Here is a 10,749-nt window from a genome sequence, read left to right on the forward strand (position 1 = left end):
ATACTGGGTTGCTTCCACCTTTTGGCTACTGTGAATAATGCTGCTGTGAACATGGGTATTTAATTATTTAGGACACCTACCCCAAAGTGGAATTGCTAGATCATATGGTAATTCTACTTTTAATTTTTTGAGGAACCACCATCCTGTTTTCCACTGGAAAATTTCCAAGTAAAACTGTCAGTGAAAGTAGAGTTAATAAAAAGTATATGTATGTACATATTATATGCACAATTTTTTGAATAATTCTGTGGTCTCTAAATTATTCTAGAGGAATAATTAAATAAATTATATAAGACCCAAGCAATCATGTCTTTAGGGGGCACAGTCATTGAAGCAAATCCTATTTAAAAACAAAACAAAACAGGGGCACCTGGGTGGCTCAGTGGGTTAAAGCCTCTGCCTTCGGCTCAGGTCATGATCCCAGAGTCCTGGGATCGAGCCCTGCATCGGGCTCTCTGCTTAGCGGGGAGCCTTCTTCCCCCTCTCTCTCTGCCTGCCTCTAGGCCTACTTGTGACCTCTCTCTCTCTCTCTGTCAAATAAATAAAAAATATCTTTAAAAAAACCAAAAAGCAAAACAGAATACATGGATTCCAAGAACACTAAGATTCTCAAGCAGATGAGTGGAACAGCAAACGTGCCTGTTTGCTACACTGGGGGATTATACATGAGTGGGTTTCTTGGGAGGTGGAGATTGGTGTGCAGGAAATCTTAAAGAAGTACAGTTAGAATCAATACCTCTGGGTAAATGAAAGAAGCAGTAATGTGCACTGAATTAAATTGCAGTGACATCACAACAAAGGCCTCAGACAACCCCACGGATGGGGGTTAGATCCGGGACAGGCCTTTTGAATTGGCTCAGGTTGGCCTAAGGGACCCAGCCTCTGTACTCCAGCAGTCATAGGACTTGGGCTGTTCTTTGGGAAGAAAGCATAATGACGGGTGAGGCACCTCTCCTTAGTCTATGGCATGGGCCCAAGAGAAAATCTGCTGAGAAGTGTCGGTTGCTACACTGCAGTCTCCTGATGGCAAGGTGGTGGCGCCCACCTGACCTTAGGACTCAGTGAGTCTTAGTTCTTGACAAGCAGTTCTGGGGGCCTTGTCTCTGGAAGTTCCATGGGTAGGCTCCATCGTTACTGGGGATTAGCAACATGCCAGGAGCTCTTTTGCAAAAAGTATATAGTTTTGCCCTGGAGTTAGCATGGATATGCTCCAGACCCCAGGGGTCTAAATTGTAATTATCCTCCTGGGGCTGCCATAAACTATACACACACACACACACACACACACACACACACACACACTATAACTATACACACACACACACACACACACACACACACACACACACACCTGTTTTTTCCACACCTGCAATACTTCTGCCGTGGTGTCTGCCAAGTTGTATGACCTCCCAGCCTGGACCTGCTGGAGAGCCATTTTCTGCACTGGAAACCACACCAAGCTGGCAGGCTTATTTATCAGCTTGTGTGTGGGGTAGAGTAGGGTTCCCAAGTATAAAGTTGAGCTGTCTCCAGAAATTGGAGTTGTGTTTTCTTCTTAGTGGTGAGAATTGAAAAGTGTAAATGTGGCTTGTATTATTGAGGGGATGTCCCAGCATGTATTGGACCACTGGGCCACTAAAACCTTCCCTTCTGTGGTCCTCTGGGGTGTGTGGCTCTTGTCCCACCACCCAGTGTGCTTGCCGTTTTGTGCTTACTTGGTCCAATTAACATAATACATCAACAAAGAAGATTTAATAGACAGACGTGATGTTCTGTAGGATGTCCAAGTGATCCCAACCACCTAGACTATATTATGGGAGGGAGGGGAGATGATCCCTGGTTAAAGCAACCTGTAAAACAGTTAATGCAAACTGTTTCTGATCCTTTTTTATAGTAGGAATAGGGAAGTTTACATTGATTAGATTAGTGGTGACTGACCAGGTCCCTGAGCCATGTTACTCTGTTCCACCTTGAGCACAGCTGGTGCAATGGGCTACAACTAGAGCTTGTAGTAGTCCATTGTCATCTCCTTGAACCTGGCTGGCTTCTTGAAGGGTCTGGCTGGTGAATTTAGGGATATATTGTGCATTTCCTGCTTCCTTTAGGTTTTTAAGGCTGGCTCTAATTTCTATTTTATCCAGAGAGTTCCTGACTTAAGAGAATTCAACCTAAGATTTCTTGACTTTACAGGGGGGTTAAAATATTCAGTAGAAACTGTACTTCAATCTTTTGGCCTTTACCCAGGCTCCCAACATGCAGTACAATCTTCACTCATGATGCTGAACCGCTGCTGTGAGCTGTGGCTCCCAGTCAGCCACCCAGTCACCAGAGTCAACAACCAATGTCTGTACAACCATTCTACACTGCTCAATCATTCTATTTTTTACTTTCAGTACAGTATTCAATAAATTACATGAGTTATTCAATACTTGATTATAAGTAGACTTTTGTGAGATGATTTTGCCTGACAGCAGGCTGATGTAAGTGTTGTGAGCATGCTGAAGGGCTCTGCACTTACTATACCTGACCTACTGACATCACAGATCACATGTTCAGTAGTAGGTATAGTAAATGCACTTTGGACATGCTATTTTTTCAATTTGTGGATTTTTTTGGATGTAACCCCATTGTAAGTTGAGGAGGATCTGTATTGTTTTGAATTAGTATTTTAGCTAAGGGGAGGAGGGTCATGGACTGTTTCAGAGTCTTCTGTTTTTCTTTTCACACTATGATAGCTCTTCTCACTGACCAAGGGACGAGTGTTGGGTTTCTTGCAATTACAGAGTCTATCCATTCCAGGTGTATGAGCAGAACAGAAAGAAATGACCACTTGGTACCCCCCCCAATATGTTCACATCCCCCCAAGATGAGCACTTATGACCCTCTGATGACACATAATAAATGTCAGCTAGGACCCTGTATCCAGTTCTCCAAATGTCTGTATATTTCCTTTTCCCCAGTGCACCACTGATGAAGTAAGTAATTACAGGTCCCTTTGGGAAAAGAATGGCAGAATCATTACCATATGTACCTGCTGAGGTGTTTCATGTTTGCTTCTCCCGAGAATTTAGACTCTCCTTTAGTCAGTGGGTTCAGAATCTGCGCATCATAGTGTGGAAATTGAACATGGCTTTTTGTTGAGGCAGCTCCCCTTCATCCATCTTCTAATTTCTTTTGATGTATAGATTGGCCAATACCTTGGGTCATTTTAAACAAATCCATTTGTTACAAGTGGTTGATAAATCTCTTAAGTCTCTCTTAATACTATTTTATTTTAATATTAAATTAATTTTTATATTAATAAAAATAAAATTTATTTTATATTAATATCTCTCTTAATATAAAATGTTCCCACACCTTTTTTTTCTTTCAATTACTTGCTAGAAATGGTATTTTCTTCTGTAAATTTTAGCGTAGTTTGAATTTTGCTGATTGCTTCCTGTGATGTTAATATGTGCACCTGTTCCCTATATTTCCTGATAATTTCTAATTACATCAGATTCACTTTTGAGTTTTGGAAGACAAGACTACTTCATAGGTGATATTGTATACTTTATTTAGTTGTCTCTTTATGATGTTAGCTGCTGTACTACCTACTAATTATGTGTTACCACGCCCTTCCATGACATGGTGAGCCCTTTGGAGAGCAAATACATTAGTATTCATCACTTTACCCCTACAACCTAGCATGGTTTCTCAAATATAATAGGTGCCCAATATTTCCTAAATGTTTAGTGAATCTACGAACTCACAGTTCTGTTCAGCTCTCTTTGTAGATCAGTGGAAAGACAGTTAATTTTTAATGAATCTCATTTTCATTGTCTAAAAAATGAAAGCATTGATTTAAACCTGGCCTCTAAGTTTTCTTCAAAAATTATATGAAATGGTCAAGAATATAAACTACCTTGCCCCCACCAAAGGTTGTAAGAAGAAATAAAGGAACCCAGCCCATGCACACATACTAAGAAATACTGTTTTTCTGGTTTTCTCTTTTTAAAAAATCTTTTTACAGGAGTACATTTGTTAAGTAATGCAACAAATTTGGAATAGAATATATAATTTGTTGGTTGCATCTATCAAGCTGGGCCAAATAACATTCAATTAAATTAATCCCTTCTGTGGTGGGTAAGAATATACAAATGATCTGTGAACACATATGAATTAACAGTTTCATTTTATATATTCTATTGCTTTTTTTTTGTTTCTCTCTACCATTTATTTTTACTCTAATCTTTATTCATTTCTTTCCTTCTGCTGGTCTTAGGTTTGTTTGTTGTTCTTTTTATAGCTCTGTTACGTGCAAGGTTAGGTTGTTTATTTGAGACTTTTCTTCTTGAGATAGGCCTGTATTACTAGTATACACTTGACTATTAGACCCACTTTTACTGCATCCCAGAGATTTTGAAATGTTGTTTTCATTTTCACTTTTTTCCATATACTTTTTTATTTCTTCTTTGATTTCCTCATTGACCCATTCACTGTTGAGTAGCACGTTATTTAACCCATGTATGTGTGGTCTCTACAGAATTTTTTCCTGGGAATTACTTCTTATTTCATAGTTTTGTGGTCAGAAAGGATGCATTGTAGAACTTGATCTTCTTGCATTCGTTGACCTTTGTTTTTTGGGCTAATATGTGACCTATTCTGGAGAATGTTCTATGTGCTTTTGGAAAGAATGAGCATTCTACTGTTTTAGGATGGAATGCTCTGAATGTATCTGTTAAATCCATCCATTTCAGTGTGCCATTCAAAGCCATTATTTCCTGGTTGATGTTCTGTTTGGATGATCTATCTACTGTTTGTCGATGTAATGATGTAGACGATATAAGTGGGAGTGTTAAAGTTCCCTATTCTTATTGTGGTATTATCAATTAGTTCCTTTGGGTTTTTATTAACCATTTTATGCATCTAGGTGCTACCATGTTGGGTATGTAAATATTTATAATCATTATATATTCTTGTTGGATTGTCCCCTTTATTATTGTATGATGTTCTTTGTCTCTTCTTACAGTCTTTGTTTCAAGGTGTATTTTGTTCAATATAAGTATTGCTACTCTGGCTTTCTTTTGACATCATTTGCATGACAGATGTTTCTCCATGCTTTCACTTTCAATCTGTAGTTGTCTTCAGGTCTAAAATGTGTCTTTTATATGCAGCATATAGATGGGTCTTGCTTTATTATCATTATTCAACCTTATATCTTCTAATGGGAGTGTTTCATCCCTTTACATTCAAAGTAACTATTGATAAATATGTACTTATTGCCATTTTCTTACTTGTTTTGTGGTTGTTTCTGAAGATTTTCTCTGATCCTTTCTTGTCTTCCTCTCTTTCATGTTTTGTTGATTTTCTTGATTTATATATCTGGATTTCTTTCTCTTTATTCTACATAAATTTATTAGTGGGTTTGAAAGATGCTTACCATCTGTTTGTGTATAGCCTCTTCTGCATATAACAGTCTATAGTAAGTTGGTGGTGATTCAAGTTTGAGCCCATTCCTCCCTTCTCTCCTCCTCACATTTTAGGTATATGTCATCATATTTTATATCCTTTTTTGTGAGTTCCTTGACTAACTTTTACAGAAATACTCATTTTTACTGCTTTTGTGTTTCCTATATTTATACTGTCACTTTTGGTCTCTCCTTTCCATTCAGAGTCCTATTTAATATCTCTTGCACAGTTTGTTTAGTGCCCACAAACTCCTTTATCTTTTGTTTGTCTGGGAAACTCTCTCTCCTTCTATTCTGAATGATTGCCTTCCTGGATAGAGTATTCTTGGTTATCGAGTCCTCCCACTCAACATTTTCAATATATCACAGCACTGTCTTCTGGCTTGCCTAATTTCTGTTGAAAAATCTCCTGCTAGCCTTATGGGTTTTCCCTTATAAGTTAAGGTCTTCTTTCCCGTATAAGTTAAGGAGTTCTTTTGCTGCTTTAAAATTTTTTTCTTTTTCACTGTATTTATAAATTTAATTACTGTATGTTTTGGTGTCTGTCTGCTTTTATTGTTTTTGTTGATTGGTATCTGTTCCTCCTGGATCTGGATGTCTGTTTCCTTCCATAGAGTAGTAAGTTTTTAGTTATTTCCTTCTTTAAATAAGTTTTCTGTCTCTCTCTTCTCTCTTCTTCTGGGACTCCTATACAATGTAAGTTACTACATTTGATGGAGTCATTGAGTTCCCTAAGTCTATTCTCATTTTACATAATTCTTCTTTCTCTTTTTGTTTCACTAATTACTTTCCATTACTCTGTCTTCTAAGTCACTAATTAGTTACTCAGCTTCTTCCATCCTTCTGTCCATTCTATCAAGTTGTGTTTCTCATTTCACTTAGTGTGTCCGTTTTCTCCACTATGTTACTAATGATCTATTTTATCTCACTCATGTCTGCCACACTTTCCTCAAGTCCAGTGAGTATCCTCGTGATCATTGTTTTAATGTCTTTTTATATAAGGCATGTTCTTATATCTGTTCTGCTTAGATCTCTGGCCGTGGCCTTGTCCTGTTCATTTAGGATAAACTTCTCTATCTCCTGATTTTGTCTGCCTCTCTCTGTCTGTTTCTCTGTGTTAAAAAAGTCAGCTGTGTCTTCTGCTCTTGAAAGTAGTCACTTTATGAAGAGGAGGTCCTAGTGTGCCCTGAAGTGCAGTGTCCCCTGTTCACCAGACTCTGGCCCTTTAAGAACATATTCTGTGTATGTTCTTACATTGTGCTATTGTGTCTGAGTCACTTTTCCTTTCTGTGCAGTTGTCTATACTGACACTCTGCCTGTCGTGGGCTGTGCTTGCTCTCCATTAGGGGACCCAAGCAGATGAGCTCTTTGGGGGGCATGATAGTGGGGAACTTGGGAGCAGGGCAGTTGGTGTTAGCAAAATGCTGCTGGGCCATTATTCCTATGCCAGGTTCCTGGTGGCTGGTGGTTGCATGCCAGTGCAGCCAGGGACATGCAGCTGAGCATGATATGCTGGTTTGGCTCATATTTAACTGTTTTGAATTATCTAGACATTTATTCTCTAGCTCAGTGGTCACAGAGTCAGTGAGGATATTATAGCTTCTTGGCACCAATACTCAAGAGTCCTTAGAGATTGGTTGAACTCATTTTGGAAACAGAAAGTTCATTTTTCTGTTCCAAACAAAACTACTTTTCCACCCTATGTTAAGAAACCAGATACATGTGCATCACTCATAGAAAGTCACAGTTCTGTCAGAAATTAGAGCACACAGTGAGCACAAGAAAAGACAGGATGGGCATCTAATATTTAAAAGCAACAATAATCAATTGGTTTTGAAATGGGCATATTAATCATAGACTTTCTGTCACCACAACACAGAAATGTGTCCTTGTAATAAACTGCTCCCTAGGGTCAGAGCATTATCACTAACAATGTAGCACAACATCTAAATAATCTTTTATACTTTAAAGCTGTGTACACTGTACATTCTCTTAAAAATCATCAACATTAAAGATAACACTAAAAACAGCCTATTGGCCAAAACACACAATATACACAGGTACACACAGACATCCATACATGAAATTGTCCTCCCAAGTTAAACTCTCTAATGGCAAAAAATACTGCTAAGTAATTGCTTTTATTAATTTAAGATGTTTCTATTCTAGAGAAGGTAAATATTATAAACATGATTAAGGCTTATGATTCTAACATGATTGTATGTTCCTTTATGATTGATGTCCCATAGTTGAATTTAAATTTCTCTCTGCCACCTTAAAACAAGGTGATACACATGTGACTCTATTATCCTTTGGTGGTGGACAAGCATGAGTTGACCCCATATCCAATTGGAACATGTCCCAGTGGGGCACCTGGATGGCTCATTCATTAAGTGTCTGCCTTTGGCTTAGGTTATGATCTGAGGGTCCTGGGATCGAGTCTCTCATTGAGCTTCCTACTGGGTAGGAAGCCTGCTTCTCCTTCTCTCCCTCTTCCTGCTTGTGTTCCCTCTCTTGATGTGTCTCTCTCTGTCAAATAAATAAAATCTTAAAAAAAAAAAAAGACAATGTCCCCAGCCTTTTAAGAATTTGGCACAGCTAAGATCATATTTCTCTAAACATTATAATTACTGGACAATCTCCTGGCACTCAATTAGTATGTTACTGAATTTTTACCGTTTGTTACTGTTACATTATATGTACACTAAGATTTTGGTTAAATGTCCCACCATTTTGGCCTTTTCCTATATCTTACAAATCGAGTTTACATTCAGAGTTTGGTGTTCCAAAGACCTCAGCTAAAATAACTCACTTATTAGCAACATAAATATTGAATATGATTAAAATCACTTTCTTTTCTTCTCTAGATTTTCACCAACACACAGTTTTAGGAGATTTACAGAAGTTGTGATCAATATATGCCATTGTGGAGAACATAAAACTTTTTGTACTGTACAAGATAATTTTTTTAATGGAGATTATTTTCTAAGTGTCAAAGTAGGGAAAAGTAAAAAGTGGGGAAAGGTAAATTATAAAAATTATTTTTAAAAAGAAAATGCTGCTTATGCTCAGGCAATTCTTAAATATAATAATTTAGTAATTTAAACTGACTAGAAATATAACTATTTTATTCCAAATATCTTTTCTTATTCACAGTGAAATATTTGATGATGCATCAGAGACAGTCCAAAAAATGGTCAAAATTATTGGGAGGGAGACAAACCATAAGTGACTCTTAATCTCACAAAACAAACTGAGGGTTGCTGGGGGGAGGGGGTTTGGGAGAAGGGGGTGGGATTATGGACATTGGGGAGGGTATGTGCTTTGGTGAGTGCTGTGAAGTGTGTAAACCTGGTGATTCACAGACCTGTACCCCTGGGGATAAAAATATATGTTTATAAAAAATAAAAAATTAAAAAAAAATTAGTATTCATTACATAACATTGAAGCTGAATTTGTTTACTCAATGAGCAATTATGGATTTAATATCCAAGATTGGTTATTCTCTCATATTACTTGCCAGAATATTTAAAATCGGGTAGTTCTGCTTTGTGAGACAAAAAGTCATATTTATACATGGAAATGATTCAAACATAAACATTTGGAAAGGAAATATACAATAGAGTAGACAAACTAAAATTATTCCTCCCCCAATCTATTATTAGTTTTAAACAAATAAAATCACATTTTATGTGATTATGTAGCTTACATAATAAAGTATAGGCAGTATGTTCCAAACTAATCTGTTCCAACAGGTATAAAAAATAAAATAACATATATTTAAAAGTGACATTATCTGGTGACGAAAAAAAAAATTCTACGTGACTTAAATTTTTTTTTTTTAAAGAATACGATTGGGGCAGTCCTTCCAGTGTTAATATTCAAATGTTTTATTTAAATTAGGATGGTCAAATTCTTTGATCTCTCCACTTCAACTGGATATTAGTGTAGGGACTTAAATTGCATAATGCTAACAATTGCACATAATTCTAGCAATTGATTTTGGAAAAGACAGTGATAGATGTTATGCTATTCTTATTCCAAATCAAATGGTCTTGTGTAGATTTTGCCTATCCAGAATTTCAGATTCCACTGAGTGCTTTGGAAAGAAAGGCGTTTCCCCCTGATTTTATCATAGATACTGTTTGCAGCCTTACAAAGCCTCCAGCCTATGCAGTGAAATCTAAGATACAGGCAAGTACAGATGTTCATAAAATTTGTAAATGTGCCACTCCAAATATTATTTCTTTTCATTTCTTTCAAGATTGTATTTATTTATTTGACAGACAGAGATCACAAGCATGCACAACAGCAGGCAGAGGGGGGAGAGGGGAAGCAGGCTCCCTGCTGAGCAGAGAGCCTGATGTGGGGCTTGATCCCAGGACCCTGGGATCATGACCTGAGCCAAAGGCAGAGGCTTTAACCCACTGAGCCACCCAGATGCCCCATTTCTTCTCATTTCTAACCCTCACATCACCACTAGAACTCTGATAGACAGAGGGAAGGCTAAAAAATTATTACATTGGTAAATAAATAACTCTGATAGATTAAAGAGGTTTAATTTAACAGAGGTTTATAGCTGATTAACACAACACAACAAATGTCATTGAATTTGTTTCCTTGAATAAGGCAGCACATGTTCGACCATGCTACCCACATACCAATTTGTACTAAGCAACAGTCATTTGACAAATAGTAATCTCATAGTCTTGAAAGAGTTAATATTCCACGGTACAAAACAGTTTGTCCAGAAAACCAGGTACAACTGATTACATATTTGAATTTTGGGAGGGAAAAAAACATATTTAGCTAAGGACTTCCTGCTTATTAATATTATAGTGAGGAAGCCAGCAATAATATGTTGAATGTTTATAAAACTTCTACAGTGAGATTCCATTATGGAAATCCGAGAGTTTGACTTTGGTCTTCATGAGATGCTTTTTCATTGTCAATATTTTAACTAGATAGTATTCTGATGTAGGGAAAAACAACATTTCAAGACTTTGTTACATATCTGATTTTAAGGTTCGATACTCTACTTGGCAGACAATTTTTAAAGGGCAGAGTTTCTATTAAGTATTTTTGCTATTGTATAAATTAAACAAAATTCTATAAAGAGCAAAGGAATATACAGTTAGCAACATAGTAGTTTATTCCCAGCATCAAGATAAAAGTATCCTGCATTTTAAAAAGTTTAGGTTAACATGGTAAATTTTTTAAGGTTTGGTTATCTGAAATTTGGAACATAGTTTTAAAAATTATCTATACTATTTAGTGTTGGTTCTGATTAGAACATTTA

Source organism: Mustela erminea, chromosome 21, assembly GCF_009829155.1.
Source record: "Mustela erminea isolate mMusErm1 chromosome 21, mMusErm1.Pri, whole genome shotgun sequence".
In the NCBI taxonomy this organism is placed as follows: Eukaryota; Metazoa; Chordata; class Mammalia; order Carnivora; family Mustelidae; genus Mustela; species Mustela erminea.